We start from the raw sequence: 21391 nt of genomic DNA on the forward strand, positions 1-21391 counted from the left end.
ATGGCACTGGTATTTATGTTGATCTGGCTGGCATCAATCATGGCTAGACGGGCTACACAGACAAAATTATCAGTAGAGAGCTAAGTCCAAATACTACAAAGAACATGTTTAAGAGACAAGAGGTATACAGTGCAGTGATGTTCTTAGAGTTCAAAGTAGGTAGGCAAAAGCATTCAAACAAAAGTAACCAGGGACTTCCTTGGTGACTGCTGGAAAAGTCCAGCTATAATTCAAGGATTGTCTTTAGAGAGAAGAAAATGCATAGGACTTGAGCCAGGACACTTTGGACTGGTACAAAGAAATTAAGTTGGCTTGCTTAAAATCAGGAGGGGAAATGGAACACAGGTATACATTTTCTGTCATTCAATTCTTTGCTTGTCCTCTACTACCTTTGCAAAAGCCATAATATGTTTTAAAATGTAGTGAATATTAACAATGGACAAAATAGGTACATGAGGTGGACAGAGACTAGAGTAGATGTAAACTACAAGTATATTTTAGTATGAAGTAATTAGAATAGAATAACACAAAACATTGCATACAGAATATACTATTTTGCAAAGACCTTCTGCTTAAAAGAATAGTCTTCTCATCTCTTGTCTCCCATAACATAAGCTGAGTTTGTAGCAAGATAGAAATGATATATAATCTGTAGGGGAATGCATTCTAAGACCCCCAGTGGAAGCTGAAAACTGAATGTGCATAGTACCGCACCCTACATATATTGTTATTTCCTATACACACATACCTATGATAAAATTCAATTTATAAATTAGGCACAGTGAGAGATTAACAACAATAACTGATAATAAAATAGAATGATTAAAACAATATATTGTAATAGAAGTTACGTTAATCTGGTCTTTCTCTCACAATATCTTATTGTACTATACCCATCCTTTTCCTTATGGTGATGTGAGATGATACAGTGCTTATGAGATGAGATGCAGTGAGGGCAATGATGTAGGCATCCTGACGTAAATCAGGCTGCTTTTGACTTTTTGATGATTCTGATCAAGAGGATCATCTGCTTCAGGACAGCCGGTGACCACGGGTAACTGAAATCTGGGAAAACAAAACTGAGCTTTTTTAGTCTTTATATGTCATATAAATGCTGCTGTGGCATAACAGGAAATGTTAAAGCTGCTTTTAATATGAGCATGAGGGGACACATTGGTGGAAAATAATAATGATTTAGCCACAGGAAGACAGCCCCCTATTCTGAGGGATGTGAAGTGAACAGTTAGGCCAGAAAGCTTGATCTGTTCATGTTGTCCGCTGTCCTCTAATAGAGAAATTTGAGTTTTCTTGTCAATTCCAGAAAGAGAAGTACTATATATACTTCCAACCTGATCAAGGAGATGGAAAGGGTATATTCCTCTTGAAAACCATTTTCAGGAAAGAAAATTCCATGATATCATTAAATATTTTGGTGCAATTTCTAAAAATACTTTCAGGCAGAAAGACCTGGCTGTGGTCTTAAGTTGAAAACCAAATGATGCCCATTCTATTCCATCATTAGTAAATTAAGTGTTCTGTTCCTAAGATTTGGCTTCTTGTTTGAAGCTGGATTTCACTCTAGTTTTGCTATTTGGGGGAACAGAATAACTCAAAATGCACAGTGATGTTAAAGCAGGGTAGGATGGGATGAAGCTAGAAAGGCCCAAGTGAGCCTTCTCATAATCTCTCCTTGGAGGGCTTCTAAAGGGAGATATAAAAGGACTGACAGTGGAGGATGGGGTGGGAAGTATCACTTTATTTTTGGCTGTTCCAATTCCTAACAAATCCAAGCAGAAATCTGGGACAGTTAAGCTAGGGTGTGCATGTCCTTAATGGGGCCTCCCCTCTCATCTTGAACTTAAATCTTTAGTATTTGCCATTTGCCATATGGTTCAGCAACTAGAAGTAATAACCAGTATTATCAAGCATTAAGAATGAGAGCTCAAGACAACGTCTTGGCTGTGTTCACCAATTCCTGAATGTAAAGTGGAAGAGAGAAAGCCCCACCTAAGTACATGGTATTTTAAGGTACCAGAACCCTGCCTATTAGAAACAGGCCCCATCACTGTTTTGCAAGCTGATGAGTCACACTGATGACACCATTTATCTTGGGAATTCATTAGGAGTTGAGAGGAAGCAGGAGGGTAACTGGGCAGAGGGCAAATTTAGAGAAAATTCTTACTGAGACATGCTGTCACTTCAAAATTTACCTGCAAGTTCTTAATTAACTTGTTTTGGATTAATGATGGGAATAGGTGTCTTAATATATAATTTTCTTGCATTAATGTACCTTATTTCAATATTTTAAGACATATATGTATTTATATATACATATATGTATATATAAACACATGACCAGGAATCGTGACAGGAATTGTGGCATAACTAGTAAGAGCACCATCATGCCTGTGCAGTGACCTGTTAGCATCTGGTCCTGTGGGCAGCACTTATAATATCACTGACCACATATTCACAGCACAGAGAATCACACCATTGTCTTGCACCATTCACTAAAGAGTCATTTTTTTTAGTTATTATCATGGCATGATGTTTTTAGGAATGCTCATCTTAAAATACATTTAGAACAATGCCATTGTTTGCATACTTGTAGTGATCAGAGTCAAAAATCATTATAATAGTGGCTTACAGTATTATGAGTGGAGGGAAGCACATTTGTTAAATAACTTCACTGTCTTTGGCTCTGTTGTAAGAGCATTCCATGTATCCTTTTTTAATTCTCTCAACAGTTCCAAGAGGTTACAACTATTGCCTTTTACTGCAGGAGAAATCTAGTCATACTGCCCAGTGAGCACCTCCAGCAGAGCTGGGATTTGAACTCATTTCAAATGGGTTTATGACTCCAAAAACTGTGTTCTTTCTAATATCCTGAAGCATCACAAATATTTCCAGAATTTTGACCTTGATATGCTTGGAATGCAAGTATTTGGGTAACAAAATTGGTTTACTGATGAGGAAGTTTAGTTTGACTCTGAGAGGTGTCTAGAAATGCTCTGAGGCATGCTAAGTGTCAGATGCTGGAGGTACCGGATTGAAGAAGGTTGACTGGGTCTGGTCACCTCAATTTCAGATGCTGTGCAACGGAAGTGAATCCAGGAGACAGGGTAAGTTCTGTAAGACTCAAGATATAGTGGGTAGCTTCTATCAGAGGCATCCTTAGGTAGCATTAGTTAGGAGGAATACAGACATCAGGAAATGGAAGGAAATATAGGATAATGGGGTCTGCATAACTCACACTGACACCCAATGTATGTTGGGTTTGAATCTGAATTTTATGTCGTATCATATCCCTATCACACTTCCTCTAAACAAGCTCCTTTAGGGAAAGGACCAGGTGCTGTGCATTATATCTCAAGTAACTAGCATAAAGTGTGACACAAAGTCAACATTTGAAAAGTCTTGGTTGAAAAAATAAACCAAATGAATTGACAGTTACTTTGGGATGGACTAGATCTCCGGTTGCCAACTTCTCTGGAAGTACTGTAATTCAGAATTGCGTTTTCGATTTTGCAATACCTTCCCTTTATGGACCATGTTTATTTTAAAATATTATGTGGAATGGAAATTAATTTTATTTTCAAACTATTTTAAGACATTACGGCCCCACAGAAATACTCTGGGATATTATGAAACAAACTTTGGGAAATCGCTGACCTAGATACAATACCAAGGTGATAGGTGTTACATAAATATAATAAATTATACTGAAGAGGGCTCTCTAGGCCCTTCTTTCCTGCTAGTGCAGATGGTACAGAAATAGTCTGAAGAAACATTGAAGAATGTCTCAGGGCAGACACACTTAACACTTTGTGCTACCTTTTCTAACCATATTCAAGTTATTTTATTTAATACCAACTCCATTAACTCAACAAATGTAAGCTGATGAAATGTATGTATTTATGATGTGCCAGACACAGGGCGAGGCCTTGGGGAAGTAATGGCGAACCAAGCTTGTCTGGTCTTCCCCTTCCCATGGAGCCCACAGTCAGATGGCAGGGGCAGTAACAGACATTAATTAAGTGAACGCATATATAGATCTATAATAGGTATGTTATCAGTCTTATTACTTCTTCAGTTAAAATTCAGGCACCACAAATAAGTAGAATCTACTCTTAGCATCTTTCTCTAATTATTCTTTAACATATGGTTCTGTCTTCTTTTTCTAAACTCACTCTTATAAGCACTATTAAAATGTAGGAGTGAAAGGTTATATCCAAATACTGATCAAATGGTTTTTCTTTTGTTTTCTTGATTGGGCAACAGCTAAGAATCTAATAAGAATATCTATTTTCTTCATGATTGTGTCACCCACAGTGGAAGCTGAGTCAATATTGAAATACACTGAAAAGAAAGAAATCAAGTGACTGTGTTTTACCCTAACTCTGAAGTGATGCTGATGGGGTAGAGAGGAGTTTGATTTTGACACTCATCATACAGCTTACAGAGACTCAGTATATAGTACTGATGACGATGATAAGAACTAGCTTTGGAATCTAGTACATTTGGGAGATAACATCATTTAAGAATTCAGAAAATGATATAATGAACACAAATTTTTATCCTCATTCTTTCAATCTTATTATATAACCACTTCCCTTGCCCCTGCTCCCAATATACACAAATGCACGTTTTTATCATCTGCCTGCAAGCTGGGGGAGGGGGTGGTTTCCAGGAGAGTTATTAGATTGGTATTATGTCCCACTCATGGCATTTTCTGCATCTGTGTAGCATTTTTCTTGGCTATAGCTGATGGACCTGTGCCTGTGGGAAGTTCTTTTTCAGATCATCACAGCTGTTTGTGAAGTTGATTATAGAATTCTAGTCACCCTTTTCACCATCTTCACCTTTCTGAATTTACAATGCAGGTTGAATGCACCACATACCACTATAGGTGTTTATTTGTTTTTCTTTTTTAATTATTGTAAAATAGCTGATCCAACTGCAGAATAATTCAGGGGCTTAAAAACAGACCATTTTCAATAAAGGACACATCTGGTATTTTTAAAACACTGGAAGCCATAAAAACTACAGTATGACAAACTGGCTCATAATCTGTAGGGCTGTAGGGAGCTGCTTTCTGACTTTGTGCTGAGCTGGGAAGGACAGCGCCAACTGAGGAACCCTGCAGGTGCTGGCAGACAGGTTTTATGTTTCTCTCTGTAGTTCACACTTCACGTTGTGATCTTCTTCATAAACTGAGGAGTATCCTTACAGAACTAGTCATTCAAAGTACTTTTGGGGCACCTCAAATCTGAAGAACAAAGTAGGAAGAGTGCACTAGTGCATTTGTGAGTGTGTGAGGGCAAGGGCAGTTAACTTCTCAGGCCAGACACTAAGATCTGCACTTCATAGATAAGCCTGGAACTCTCTGATACTGGGGGATTTTCTGGTTCTAAATGGGAGGTAAGAGGTGCCATCAGACACATAAAATCATGTGCACTAGGAAGACGGTAAAAGGAACCCAACATTTAAAAAATTGGACTCAAGAAAGGCCCTTGACATAAAACTATTTCTTTCAGAAATGAGTAAGCAAGTAAGATGGATTAGTTTTATTTTTTGTTTTGATTATGAGGCATTAAGCCCCCACAGACTACATATGCTGTAAAAAAAAATGGACAGAGTTGATGTTTTAATGTTCACTAGTTCCTCATTAGTCAATCATAAGCAACCCACAACACTTCTTAGGTTGTGTCCTCTTCTCTTAAGAGACACTAATAACACGTATCATTCAAGCCCAATGCCTGCCTGATGCCAAGTGCATGCTCTTTTCTTAGTTGTGTGCAGCACAGCTATCTAGGTATTCCCAGACTGTGGCCTAAGTGTTTGATTGATACTGATTTATCAGATGATGGGAGGAGCCAGTGGAAGAGGGGATGAGTTATACAGGTGAAATGTAAGGAAGCTTCCCAACTACACTCTGAGCACAGAGATGCTAATGGTGTTGGTCCAACAAGTGTCACACAGTCAGTCTCTACCTGTGTTCTATGGGGTAGCAGTTCAGCAAGGAGTAATATTCTGATGCTCAACTGTCTTTTGTCTTTTTTTCCATTTTAGTGAATCCTCATAACATCTTGTAGTTTATTCTAACTCTAGACTAGAAGGAATAAACTTGCTTTGCAACTGTTAAAAATGACCAAAGGCCTTTGACCCAGCAATTTCAGCCAAGAAAAATGCTCATGAAGAAATAACCAAAAGGAGGAGGAAGGTCTCCACACAGCATGATTTTTAATTGGGGAAAAAGCAGAAGTCAGCAATATAAGAATGGCTAAGCAAATTATTCTATATTCATTCAAGGAATTATTTTAAGTAAAAATTATGAAGAGCATATAGTGTATAAATGATCATAGTAATCAGTAGAAAAAAGGAAAAAATATAAATTTTACTTATTCTATATCTATATGGTTATTCACATTCACATATATAAAATCTAAAAGAGTCCATGATGAGTAAAACATTGGGATTGTGTGATTTTTCACTCTAATTGTCTTTATGATTGGTATTATATTTGTGAAACAACAAAAATTCAGGAGAATAAGTATGATAGGAGACAAAATGGAGTTCTAAGAATTCATTGCTTGTCCTTGTAAAATCAAATCAAGGGGAAGTCCATTTCTTTTGAACCTCTTTCATTATGCTTCCTCTAACCTTTTTATAACCCCTGGGCTCCTTGCAACCCACCAGCCCACCCTCATTGAAGAATTTGGAAACTAGGCAAGTGTGCTCTTCTGCTCCAGGTCATACGATGATCTAAGAGACATCAGTGTCCACATGGGAACAGTTCAACATTCTAACTTCGAGGTATTATCTTCACCTCCATGGGACAAAATCCTTTTCACTTTTATCTCTTATATTCCCCAGCCACAAACTGAATATTTCATCATTTGGGAATGGTAATAATTATCTATTGCTATATAACAATTACTGTGAAAATTAGCACCTTAAAATGAATGGTAAACATTGATAATCTCAGGTGATTTCTTTGAGTCAGGCACTCAGGGTGGTTTAGCTGGCAGTTCTGGCTTTAAATCTCTCAAGAGGTTGTAGTTGAGATTCGGGCTGGGGCAGAGTCCTGAAGGTTGGATCGGGCCTGGAGGATCTCCTCCTCATACCCTGGTGAGTTGATGTGGACTGTGGGCATGAGGACTCAGAGCCTTATCAAGTGGGCCTCTCCAAAGCTGTTTGATATCCTTGCAACCACAATGTCTTTTATAATGAACCTCAGGAGTCAGATACCACCATTTCTGCTGAATTGGACACCCTGGACAACCATAATTCAGCTTAGGAGGGTTTGCTATAAGGGCGTAACTACCAGAAGGCAAGGATGGTTGAAGACATTTTAAAAGGTGGTACCACAGATCATCCTCTAGTCCTTAATGATTCACATCCTTTCAAGATACAAAATATATTCACCTCTCCAAAAGCACTGAAAAATGTCACCTAATTAGAGCATCAGCTTGAAATCCAGAATCTTATCATCTACATCAGGCAGAGTACAGGTGAGGATGATGTTCCTTTGGTGTGTTTCCTTATGTATAAGTCCTTGGTACAGTTTCTTTCAAACTGAAGACCTGTGAACTAAAGAGATAGTTATCTGCTCACTCCCCACCACCACAGCATACACACACTCTCATACATTCAACATTCAATGATGGGTAAGGCATAGTGCAATTGGTATAGATTGCCCTATTCAGTTAAGAGGAAACAAGATTATATAGGCCTTACAGGCTCATAGAAATTCTGAAATCCAGCAAAGTACCATCGACAGATCCATGATTTAGACACATGGCCAGGGAATAATCCGCCATGGCTCTTGGCTCTTCCCTCTAAGCTCTCAGTTCTACCTTCTGACTCATCCTTCCTTTTCCACTAAAGGTAGCGTGTGTTTGCAACTGCGTATTTTTTTCCTGCTTTCTTCTTGTATGTAGATGTTTAGACATCCAAACTCCTCTTTGATTTTGTACTGTCTCTGTTTTTTTCAATCCACACTGGCAGGATTCCTATCAACACAATTCTTGTAAAAATGTAGGTGTCCCTTGTGAATATGATTCTGTTCGTATTATTAGACAAAAGCAACACTCAGAAATCTCTTCTAGACAAACCTTTTTCTATCTTGGGCTTTTGGTGAGCTTAAAGTTTCTTAGAAACCCTTTTGTTTCACTGCTTCTCTGAGGCACCAACTTAGATGTTTCTGAGACCTCAACAGAGGTTTTTGTAGCCATATCCTCAGTTTCATTTTTAATGTAGTTTTCCAGACAATATCCTAGGCTTTATTTATTCCCAGAAGCTGCTTTTAAATTTTAACATCATTTGCCATGCAGAGATTCTAGGAATATTCATAACTAGTAAGGCCTGACTCCTTTATATTTAATAGGGTGTCTTAATTTAGGGTATCTCTGTCCTATGTCATTTTACTATAAGCAACATGAAAAACCAGATGGTACCTTCCCCAGCCTGGCTTGAAGTCATACCTAGATCACCTAGTTCATTAGGTACATTTTCCCCTTTCTTTGTTTTGCAGGCAACAATTTCATTAAACTTTCTACCTGCATAAAAACAATTCCATATCTTCCCATTTATGGTAACATTTTCCTCACCTTCTTTAAATTCTCATAATGGCCTTCTCAAGAGCCATACACTTGTGCTAACAGTTTCTTTAACCCTCTTTAGGATTTTGCTAACACTCATCTAAATATCCTCTTAGCTTTTGTATTGCCTGAATTTTGTTTTTTATAGCATATCAAAGATATCACATTAATGTATTAATTATTTATTGCAATGCACCAAATTACTCTCAGTTCTCAGTGGATTAAAACAACAGGAAACATGTATTATCTCACACAGTGTCTGTGGATCACAAATTTAAGAGTGACTTAGCTGATGAAACTTTGGTAACCATGAAACTAAAGCCTGCATTGCAGTAAGTACATATACCTATCGATAATCACCCTAAATGTAAATGGTCTGAATGCACCAATTGAAAGGCATGAGTCACTGAATGGATAAAAAAACAAGACACACAGACTGAAAGTGAAGGGATGGAAAAAGATATTTCATGCAACTAATAGGGAGTAAGAAGCAGGAGTTGCAGTACTTGTATCAGACAAAATAGACTTCAAAACAAAGAGAGTCACAGAGACAAAGAAGGACATTATATAGTGATAAAGGGATCAATCCAACAAGAGGATATAACCATTATAAATATCTATGCACCCAACACAGGAGCACCTACATATGTGAAATAAATACTAACAGAATTAAAAGGGAAAATAGAATGCAATACATTCATTCTAGAAGACTTCAACACTCCATTCACTTCAAAGGACAGATCAACTAGACAGAAAATCAGTAAGGAGTCATAGGCATTGAACAACACATTAGAACAGATGGACCTAACACACATCTACAGAACTCTACTCCCAATAACATCAGGATACACATTATTCTCAAGCACACATGGAAAATTTTCAAGAAGAGATAATATACTAGGCCACAAAAAGAGCTTCAGTAAATTCAAAAAGATGGAAATTGTACCAATTAGCTTCTCAGACCACAAACGTATGACTAGAAATAAATTACAAAAGAAAATAAAAAATCTCACAAACACATGGAAGCTCCTAAATAACCAATTTACCAATAACCAAATAAAACCAGATAAAACAATATATGGAGACAAATTATAACAATGATTCAACCCTGCAAAATCTGTGAGATGCAGCAAAGGCTGTGCTAAGAGGGAAGTATATTGTATCACAGGCCTACCTCAGGAATGAAGAACAATGCCATATGAACAGCCTAAACTCACAATTAATGAAACTAGAAAAAGAAGAACAAATGAGGCCCAAAGTCAGTAGAAGGATGGACATAATAAAAATTAGGGCAGAAATAAATAAAATCAAGAAGAATAAAACAATAGAAAGAATCAATGAGAACAGGAGCTCATTCTTTGAGAAAATAAACAAAACAGATAAAACCCTAGCCAGACTTATAAAGAACAAAAAAGACTCTACACACAAAAACAGAATCAGAAATGAGAAAGGAAAAATTACTATGGACACCACAGAAAAACAAAGAATTATTAGAGAATACTATGAATAATTATATGCTAACAAACTGGATAACCTAGAAGAAATGGACAACTTTCTAGAAAAATATAACCTTCCAAGGCTGACCCAAGAAAAAACATAAAATCTGAATAGACCAATTATCAGCAAGGAAATTGAATTGGTAATCAAAAAACTACATAAGAATAAAACTCCTGGACCAGATGGCTTCACCACTGAATTTTATCAAACATTTTGTGAAGACCTAATACCCATCCTCCTTAAAGTTTTCCAAGAAGTAGAAGAGGAGGGAATATTTCCAAACTCATTCAATGAAGCCAGCATAGACACCACAAAAAAAGAAAATTACAGATCAATATTCCTTATGAACATAGATGCAAAAATACTCAACAAAATATTAGCAAATGAAATTCAAAAATACATCAAAAGGATCATCCATCATGATCAAGTGGGATTCATCCCAGGGATGCAAGGATGGTACCACATTCGAAAATCCATCAGCATCATCCACCACATCAACAAAAAGAAGGACAAAAACAACATGATCATCTCCATAGATGCGGAAAAAGTATTTGACAAAATTTAACACCCATTCATTATAAAAACTCTCAACAAAATGTGTATAGAGGGCAAGTACCTCAACATAATAAAGGCCATATATGAAAAACCCACAGCCAACATCATACTTAACAGCGAGAAGCTGAAAGCCTTTCCTTTAAGATCAGGAACAAGACAAGGATGCCCACTCTCTCCACTTTTGTTCAACATAGTTCTGGAGGTCCTCGCCACAGAAATCAGACAACACAAAGAAATATAAGGCATCCAGATTGGTACAGAAGAAGTTAAACTGTCCCTGTTTGCAGATGACATGATATTGTACATAAAGAACCCTAAAGAATCCACTCCAAAACTACTAGATATAATGTCTGAATTCAGCAAAGTTGCAGGATACAAAATTAATACACAGAAATCTGTTGCATTTCTATACATAAAGATGAACTAGCAGAAAGAGAAATTAGGAAAACAATTCCATTCACAGTTGCATCAAAAAGAATAAAATACCTAGGAATAAACCTAACCAAAGAAATGAAAGGCCTGTACCCTGAAAACTACATGACACTCATGAAAGAAATTTAAAAAGATACCAATAAATGGAAATGCATACCATGCTCATGTATAGGAAGAATTAATATTGTCAAAATGGCCACCCTGCCTAAAACAATATACAGATTCAATGCAGTCCCTATCAAAATACCAACAGCATTCTTCAACAAACTAGAGCAAATAGTTCCAAATTTATATGGAACCACACATGACCCTGAATAGCCAAAGCAATCCTGAGAAGGAAGAATAAAGCTGGGAGGATTAAGCTCCCTGACTTCAAACTCTTCTCAAAGCCACAGTAATCAAGAAAATTTGGTACTGGCACAAGAACAGAACCATAGACCAATGAAACAGACTAGAGAGCCCAGATATAAACCCAAGTGTGTATCGTCAATTAATATATGATAAAGGAGCCATGGACATACAGTGGGGAAATGACAGCCTCTTCAACAACTGGCAAAACTGCACAGCTACATGCAAGAGAATGAAACTGGATTATTGTCTAACTCCATACACAAAAGCAAATTCAAAATGGATCAAAGAACTGAATGTAATCATGAAAACATAAAACTCTTAGAAGACAACATAGGCAAAAATCTGAATATAAACATGAGCAATTTTTTCCTGAACACATCTCCGGCAAGGGAAATGAATAAAAAATGAATACATGGGACTACATCAAGCTAAAAAGCTTCTGAACAGCAAAGGACACCATCAGCAGAACAAAAAGGCATCCTACAGTATGGGAGAATATATTTATAAATGACATATCTGACAAGGGGTTAACATCTAAAATATATAAAGAACTCACATGCCTCAATACCCAAAAAGCAAATAACATGATTAAAAAATGGGTGGAAGATATGAACAGACACTTCTCCAAAGAAGAAATTCAGATGGCCAACAGACACATGAAAAGATGCTCCATATCACTAATTATCAGAGAAATGCAAATTAAAACCACAATGAGATTTCACCTCACACCAGTTAGAATGGCCAGCATTGAAAAGATTAACAACAAATGCTGGTGAGGATGCAGAGAAAGGGGAACCCTCCTACACTGCTGGTGGAAATTTAAGCTAGGTCAACCATTGTGGAAAGCAATATGGAGGTTCCTCAAAAAACTAAATTTAGAAATACCATTTGACCCAGGAATTCCACTCCTAGGAATTTACCCAAAGAATACAAGTTCTCAGATTCAAAAAGACATATGCACCCCTGTGTTTATTGCAGCACTATTTACAATAGCCAAGTTATGGAAGCAGCCTAAGTGTCCATCAGCAGATGAATGAATAAAGAAGATGTGGTACATATACACATTGGAATACTATTTATTCATAAGAAAGAAACAAATCCTACCATTTGCAACAACATGGGTGGAGCTGGAGGATATTATGTTCAGTGAAATAAGACAGGCAGAGAAGGACAAGTATCAAATAATTTTACTAATTTGTGGAGCATATCAATGAAGCAAAACTGAAGGAACAAAATAGCAGCAGACTCACAGACTCCAAGAAGGGACTACCAAAGGGGAGGGTTGGAGGAGGGCATGTGGGGAGGGAGGGAGAAGGGGACTGAGGGGTATTATGATTGACACACATGGTGTGAGAGGTTCATGGGGAAGACAGTGTAGTGCAGAGGAAGCATATAGTGACTCTGTGGCATCTTATTACACTGATGGACAGTGACTGCAATGGGGTATGGAGGGGGACTCAATAATATGGGTGAATGTAGTAACCACATTGTTTTTCATGAGAAACCTTCGTAAGAGTGCATATCAGTAATACCTTAATTTAAAAAAAAAAGTGTGACTTAGCTGGATTGTACATATTTGAGTTTTTAATTAAATTGTTGTCATGATCTGCATCCCAAGGCATGACCTGGAGTGAAGGATGGACTTCCATAGTATTTCACTCACATGGCTGCCAAGTGGGTCCTGGCTGTACATGGCATGCCCCAGTTCCTCAACATGTGGACTTCAGGTATTACTTGAATGATTTCATGGTATGGCACTTGGCAGTCTTAGAGTAAGTGATCCAGGGGAGACCAGGGTGGAAACTGCAATGTCTTTTTTGGCCTAGCCTTGCCAGTCAGATGCCATTAGGTAGTATACATCTACTGGAAACGTAGGCCAGCCATGATTCAGTGTGGGCAGGTGCTTGAGGATTGTTGGGACCATTTTGGAGACTGGCTCTCAGAAAGATACTTTACCTCAAAATCTGAAATTCCAGTGTGTTTACATGTTTGTTTCCTGCCATTTACTTCATATTTACCATGTCAAGAATTATGATAGATATTATAGATGGATTGTTGTATCTAGTCTTCATAAAAACACAGATAAACATAATCTTTCAGATAAGAAAACTGACGCACAGAGAGTTCAAATAATTTTCTCAAGGTGATACATCAAGTAATGGCAGAACTGCAACTCACTCCTGGTTGAATCTAGTTCAAAATTATAAGATTTTCACTACGATTTGACATTGCTTTTTTCTCTAGCCACCTGTGCTTTTAGTTTCTTCCTAATACATTGTCTTCAATTTTAGATATTCTAAGCCCTTTTTTCTCTCAAAATCTTTCAGCCCTTTCTGGATTCATTTAATGTCTTCCTCAGACTTGATCCAAAAGCTGAACATTTAAATTATTTATCTACATAGCTCCTCCTCTTTGTGACTTTGTCCTCTTACAACACTTACCATAGTACTTCAGTATGACCATCAAATTCTCAGTTCTTTATTCAGATCACAGCTGAAGAAAACCTCATAATGCTGAGTTTGTGCCACTATGAATTTATTGCCTCTAGCCTCAGCTGGGTCTTCAGCCTTGCACAATTATTTATCTTATTCAACCAATTATACATGCCAAGAATTTTATCTGCATTCACCTTCTTTCCTCCAAACTCTAAAAACGAAGTGCATCTTACCACATATGATCAACCCTTCCACTTGTTCTTTTAATCTCCTTTCTGCTCATCCACTATGGGTCATTGCTCCAACAATTATCTCCTTTGTCTCTTATCTGTCCCTCTCTTCACCTCCTTCCTCTTAACAACTTTTCCTAAGTCATGTGAATCCTGTGGTTTTAAATCTCTAAAAGAGGTTCTACTTGAGGCTTCAATTGTCTTAGTCATCCATCCTTGTTAAGTGTATGCTCCCAGAAACATTTTATCTTTGTGGTGATTTTTATCTATATTTGTGTTTTTAATTATAAAGTAAAATAAATGGTTGGGATAATTGGAATAAAGTGAAAAATTTGTAAGAGGTGAAGCCTTCTCCTCACCACCTTCCGAATGCCCCATGTCACCTTACAGAGAAACTACCTTCCACAATTTAGTGTTTCTCCTTCCAGGACTGCTACATCCAATAATTCTATTTCTTCCTTTGCTTCCTAAGGCCCCACTATTTTGTTCCTGTTCCCCATGTAAATTTCTCTGAAGCTGTTTCTGCAAAGGCCATCACTGCCCTCTAAATACTGAACCCAGTACACACACCTCCATTCTTCTCATTCAAGACTTTTCTGCTTTATTTCATGCAGATCAGTTGTTCCCTGTCTCCTCTTTTCTTACAACTCAACAACCTCTAATGGGGTTCGTTCCACTTTGGACCTTTCTTCCATGTCTGTTTCTTAGGCTCCTCTCCCTAGGGCTGCCCCTCCAAAACTGGGGAACCCCAGTGTTCCACCTTCTCCTCCTCATTATTCTCACTCAGTCCACTCCGTGCTCGTATCTACCATCATGGTTTAACTACCATTTCATGCTCACACTCTCCATGTCTGTATCCCTAGCCTGGACCTCCTGAGATGTGTAAATGGAAATGTCTCAGACAGGAACCTCAAACTCGGTATGTTCAAAATAAACTCTTGAAGTCCTTCCCTAGTTGCCACTTAATCTATAACCCCATCTCTCTTAGTGACACCACAATCCCACTCAGGTACTCTGGTTGGAGACCTAGCATATATCCATGATTTTTTCTTTCGTCTATCCCCCACACCTACGTCATTGAACCCTACTGATTTGTGTTCTTCAATATTTTTCGAATTACCCATCTCTTCTTCACATTGCCTACCATTGTATCCCATCAGAACTTCAAACATTTTTTTTGTAACTAGTGTTTCTGCCTATAAACATTCTCCCACCACACTTTTTGTACACAGAGCAATCCACTTAACATAATACTTTTAAGACCATGCATAGATGCCCATGATCCATTGTCTTAGTAGGTACCATATGTAGTATATTATCACTTCCTGTGACTTATCTGTCCTCACTTCCACCCTCACTTCTCATCACACTACTTATACCCTTACTTAATAAACCTGACACATCTAGTTGCTTGTCAATTCCTACATGTGTTTGACAGTTTTGCTTCTTTTAACTATTGTTTAAATGATTTCCTCTTCGTAGAAGTCCTTCTCTTATATTCCTTATCCCCTTAGCTGCCTATTCATCTTCAAGAATCAACTCAAGAGTCATATTTTCTGGAGAATCTTTCCTTCATCTCCTATCAGAGTTAGAATCCCTTCTATGTACTACCATAGCACACTCTGATCACTTAAGACATGGCATGAAGACATCTAAACTTATAATGGCTTCATACTGTGCCCAGTACATAGCAGATAAATGTCCAGTACATTTTGTTGAATGAGTTCACATTATAAAGGTAGCTCAAATTTCTGTCATAGACTGTCTTGTCTTTTGAAGTATATAGAGCAATGCATTGCAATTCATTTTTTGTCTTATCTAAGAGAACCACACTTTTTAGATCTTTAGACTGAGATTGACTTGGGCTGGTATCACTGCCAGATGAGGAGTAGTAGACTATTGTAGCAATTATTTGTGTCTATTTGTTCTGGGTCCATGTTCATCTCTAAACCTGAGTTTCTTGGATATTATGCTAGTTCTTGAGCCTTTGACTTGTGTTGTCTGATACAATAGCTACAAGATATGATTGACTGCTTAAATTAAATTAAAATTTAAAAATTCAGTTCCTTAAACACACCATCCCTATTTCAGGTACCCAACAAAACCTAGTAATTATGTTATTGACCAGAGCAGATTTTTGAGCATTTCATCATCACAGGCAGTTCTATTATTGGGCAACACAGCTCTTGATGTAAATAACAACAAAACAAATAAAACATAGTAAAACAAAAACCACACATTTATCCTCCACCAATACTCCTTAGATGTCAGTTGTTCTGAGCTTATCCTTCCAAATATTTTCTTGACATACTGACTTTTCCAGATTCATATTCACCAGTTGATTTTCTCTCTCTGCAAATGTGGGCTTCCTGTGAGGTTGTAAGCCAGCATTAGGTTTTCAACTTCCTGGTGGCTGACTGGAATCTTTGTGTCTAGTTCCTGGAGCTCTCCTTTATTGGATGAACAGATTTTCAGTCACTTTCTGTGCTGAGTTTGTGCCTGTCTCACAGATAGGGTTGAGGGATGCTCAAATTTTTAGCTTATTTTTGAAGCAGTGGTACCATCCACTTTGATCCCAGTAAATATTTCATCTAGTTTTGGTCCAGTTTACAAGATCAGCTCTCCACTGTACATTTTCTTTGACAGTTCATCACCCAGGTGCTTCTCTAGGGAGTGATCTGCCTGAGTACCATTGCCACATTTTTATAATATCAAAGTTACATTTCAAGTGAAGAAAGTAATTGACACAATATCTAAGAAGGGAGGATTAGAGTTATTGTCCCATGGCTGCTATACTTTGTTTGCTTTTAGGATGTTTAGCCAATGTTTGCCTTTTGATTAAGAGTAGATTATTTGTTTTGTTTTTATTTTGTAGCTGTCTCTACCACTGTTGAGGTAATTTACAATAGAATATAGCCCTAAGTTATGTCTACCATATACATGGGCTTGTGTTATCTATTAACATTAATTAGTCAACTGCACTGGGCACCTGCTGTATACCCAGAAGGCTGCATGGAAGTCACAATGGCAAATAAAACTCACATCCTCTTTTCCAAGAAATTACAGTCAGTTTGTTTGTCTTCAGGGTGATGATTCAAGACAGACTGTGTATGGGAAAACATCCATGTAATACCTTAAGAGGAGTTCTGCTTGCCTTCTGTAGGGGGATATCGGAAAAGATTTTCCCTCCTTTTTGTGGTATCTCAGGGCGTGGGTTCTTGCTTCACTTGGCCCCTGACAAATACCCACACTCATCAACCAATAAAGGTGGTCTGCTTTCTGACAAACTCCAAGGTGGTTTTTCAGGTAGTGTTTGAATACAAACCACTTGGGCTAATTTTTCGGAGCATCAAGAACCAGTCTTAATCCTTTCTCAAGCTGGACCCCTTTTGATTTAATAGATAGAATAGCTTCAAAGTGTATATGTGTGTGTATATATATATATATAAAATAGCTTTCTCCAATGGGAAGTGATTAAACTGTTGCAAATAAAACTTAGAAGAATATAGGAGACAGCACATCTGTCGGGGATTCAGAATATACAGAAATAACAATTAGAATCTTTCAGCATGTTGTTCCTGACCCAGGCTCAACCTTGGTCAAGTCATGTGACCATTGTCCGACTTTGGGTGGCTGCATGTATGTGTGCTTTTAATCTGTAAAATGGGAAGGCTCAGTTGGGTTTTACCACAGCTCGAGGACATAATGAGATACGGCTGCAGTGTTTGTTAGCTGTCAACACATGAAGAATTTGAAACGAGGTGCCGTGGTATGCATGAGGTGCGGTTGTGTTTACCTGAGCTGAATGAAAATATTTCATAAAATTCACTACGTGCCATATGAAGTGACAAAGAGTTTGGTGAGTCAGAAGAAACCCCAGTTTTCTTGATTTTCCTTTGAAACTGTGTCTCTTTCATTGGAGGTTTTGAGAAGAGTGGCTGCCCTTAATTCCGTGATCATTAGTTCTTTCCCGTGAACTTGTTCTCTCTCCTTTTGTCTTTATTTCATCTCTGCCTCCACCTCTTCTACCTTCTCATTCTTTTTTCTTTATTTCACTGGGGCACAGCATTGGGATAATAAAAAGAGCACAAGCCTGGTGGCTGACAACAGAGGTACTGTGTGTTTTGAGGGAATTTATGGACTTCTGATCCTGTGTCCTCATCCCTGAGTGGCATTAGTTATGTTTATCTTTCAGAGTTATTATTGAGATCAAATGAGTTCATGTGGGCTTAATGCATGGTCCATAAGTACTACTTCATTTCATTAATTCAGCAAATATTTATTAGCACCTACTCTATGTCTATCCTACTCTATGTTGGCACTGGGGTTACAGCAGGAACAAGACATGCCCTGTCACCATGCAGGCTATGCTTTAGTGGGGAGAGAACTTCAAAAAGCCAACAAGCAAATCCTATGCTGTCAGGTGGTAAAAAGTGCTAGTGAGAAATGTAATTAGTAGTAGCTGTTCTTGTTGTTTTAGGTTATGTACTCGTGGGTCCTTCTCCCATTTTCCTAGCTCAACCTTTTCTTTCTTCTTGCAGCACTGCATCCCCAAGCCAGGCCTTCACCCCAGGTCCAGGGCACCGGGTTCCCCTGTGAGTTGACATCACTCTAGTACAAGGAAGGAAGGATTTCTGAGACTTCTGTCGCCCAGGCAGGACGCTCCCAGCGTATTGCCAAATAATTCACGACTCCTTTACTGCCTAGACTAAGGGAGCCTGACTGGGGGCCTGGACATGCAGGGGCCCCCAGGCAGACTGGCAGTGGCTCATGCATCCCAGGCGGTCATGGCAGTTAAGAGTGGGTCATATGCTTTAGTTTCTCTCCAGTTCTCCCTGTAAATCAAACTTGTTCTTGAAGATCCCAGGTGAGCTGCAATGACAAATACATTTTCCCCGCTTTCCAACTCTAATAGGAAGCCTCTGAAGAGCAGGCCAGCCCTCCCATTCATCTCAGATGTCCCTTCTTGTCAGAGCTGTGCTCCAAGGCCACGTGCCAAAGAGGACCTCCCCAGGGTTCTCCATTAGTCCCCGGTGGGTCCTACTGCCCTCAGCTTCAGCAGTCCTGGACGGTACCACGATGCCTATTTTTCTTTTCAAGGGGAGAGAGTTTTAAAACAGGGAATCAGTCCTTCTCGGGAAGTAATTTTACATGGCAGCAAGGGAATATTTCACCCTGTGAAGTATTTTTCAGATGGGATGTTCTAGAGCAAAGGTTTTAACTCCTGGAAGATTTTTAAAAGCCCAATGTCCAAGACACACCCTGAGCCAATTAAATCATAATTTCTGGATGTAAGACTTGGCGTCAATATTTTCTGAAGATGCCGGGTGATTCTAGTGTGCAGTTGGGATGAGGATGATTCCTCATGGGCTTTAGGGCCTCAAGTCAGCCAGGGTGCAGCTGGGGCTCCCACCTATGCAGCATATGCTGAAGGCCTGTGGCTTTACAGGGATAACAAGAGAGGTCTTTCCTCCAGAGCATCTGACACGGAGGAGGGCTCTGTATGGATATGTTGAGTGAATGGGCCAGATAAACAAAGGAGCTCACAGTTACTGGGAGGAACAGGGAGAAGAACCTCTATTGTAACGAAGCTCTGAGCACAGAGGGTGGTTGATTTAGCAAGGTGCTGAATAGTGGGAGTACCAACTCCAACTGCTTGGGTTTACAATCCAATAACCCAGCTGCGAGGCCTTAGGAGAGTGCCTTCACCTCAAAAGGATGAAGAAATTAGCACCTGCCTTAAAAGGATGAGGAAATTAGTTAACTGATGTGTATATAGTGCTCATGACAGTGTTTGGCATAAAGTAAGTTCCCAGTAGATGCCAGCCATCAGTGTAATGGTAAGAGCTGGTAAGTGTGCTCCACATTCCAGCTGCTTCAGGAGCATAGGGGAGAGCTGGGCTAATTCTTCAAGGGGTCAGGAAGGTTCATATGTAAGGACATGAAAATCGAGTTTGAATATACTGGAAAGTATATTCAAGTTTATACATTCGAGTTTATACTGGAAAACTGGGGTGGGCATCATTGAGAAGGGAACAGTGAGGGTTGGAAGGCATTCCAGGCATTTGGAACCATGGCCTAGAAGTTTGTTGAAGTATTAACTTACAGGAATAGAAGCAGGAAAACACACTTGGTCATTTTCTATCACAAAAATTTCCAGTGCTTGAGTCACTGTTTCCTGTCACATAGACCTGCTCCTGGGACGTGGCAATTGATTTCATCCATCCTGCCAGCCCACATATACGCGCACACTTTGTTTTATTGTGCTTTGCTTTATGTGCTTTGTAGATAACTGTGTTATTTACAAATTGAAGGTCTATGGCAACTTTGCATCAGCTAAGTCTATGGGTGCCATTTTTCCAACAGCATTCACTCACTTTGCGTTTTTGTATCATGTTTTGGCAATTTGCATGCATTTCACTTTTTAGTTATCATTGTGTTTGTTATCATTAATCTTTAATGTTGGTATTGTAATTGTTTTGAGGTAAGATGAACTGAACCCATATAAGAAGACAAACTTAATAAATGTGTGTGTTCTGACTACTCCCCTTCTTTCTCCTTTTGTTTGGGTCCCCTTATTCCCTGACAATTCCCAACAATATTGAAGTTAGGCCAATTAGTAGCCTAATAGTGGCCCATAAGTGCCCAAGTGAAAGGAACAGTCACATGTCTCTCACTTTAAATCAAAGCTAGAAATGATTAAGCTTTGTGAGGAAGGCATTTCATAAGTTGAGACCAGCCGAAATGTAGGCCTCTTTTGCCAAATAGCGACATTGTGAATGCAAAGGAAAAGTTCTTGAAGGAAATTCAAAGCACTAGACTAGTGAACAATAAGTAAGTGAAACACCCTATTGCTGATATGGAGAAAATTTCAGTGGTCTAGATAGAAGATCAAACCAACACAACATTCGCTCAAGCCAAAGTCTAATTCAGAGCAAGGCCCTAAGTTTCCTTAATTCTTTGAAGGTTGAGAAAGGTGAGGAAGCTGCAGAGGAAAAGTTTTAAGCTATCAGAGGTTGGGTCATGAGGTGTAAGGGAAGAAGCTGTGTCCATAATATGAAAGTATAATTAAAACCACAATGAGATATCACCTCACACCAGTTAGGATGACCACCATCCAGAAGACAAACAACAACAAATGTTGGCGAGGATGTGGGGAAAGGGGAACCGTCCTACACTGCTGGTGGCAATGTAAACTAGTTCAACCATTGTGGAAAGCAGTATGGAGGTTCCTCAAAAAACTAAATATAGAAATACCATTTGACCCAGGAATTCCACTCCTAGGAAT

At 38.6% G+C, this 21391-nt stretch overlaps 1 protein-coding gene across 7 annotated transcripts in view; it reads left to right on the top strand.

The window, feature by feature from the left end:
- Positions 1–21391, top strand: part of OPCML (opioid binding protein/cell adhesion molecule like) — an 828327-nt gene that overhangs the window by 526046 nt on the left and 280890 nt on the right. The gene's annotated exons all lie outside the window — the stretch shown is intronic.

This window comes from Manis javanica, chromosome 6, assembly GCF_040802235.1.
Source record: "Manis javanica isolate MJ-LG chromosome 6, MJ_LKY, whole genome shotgun sequence".
NCBI lineage: Eukaryota > Metazoa > Chordata > Mammalia > Pholidota > Manidae > Manis > Manis javanica.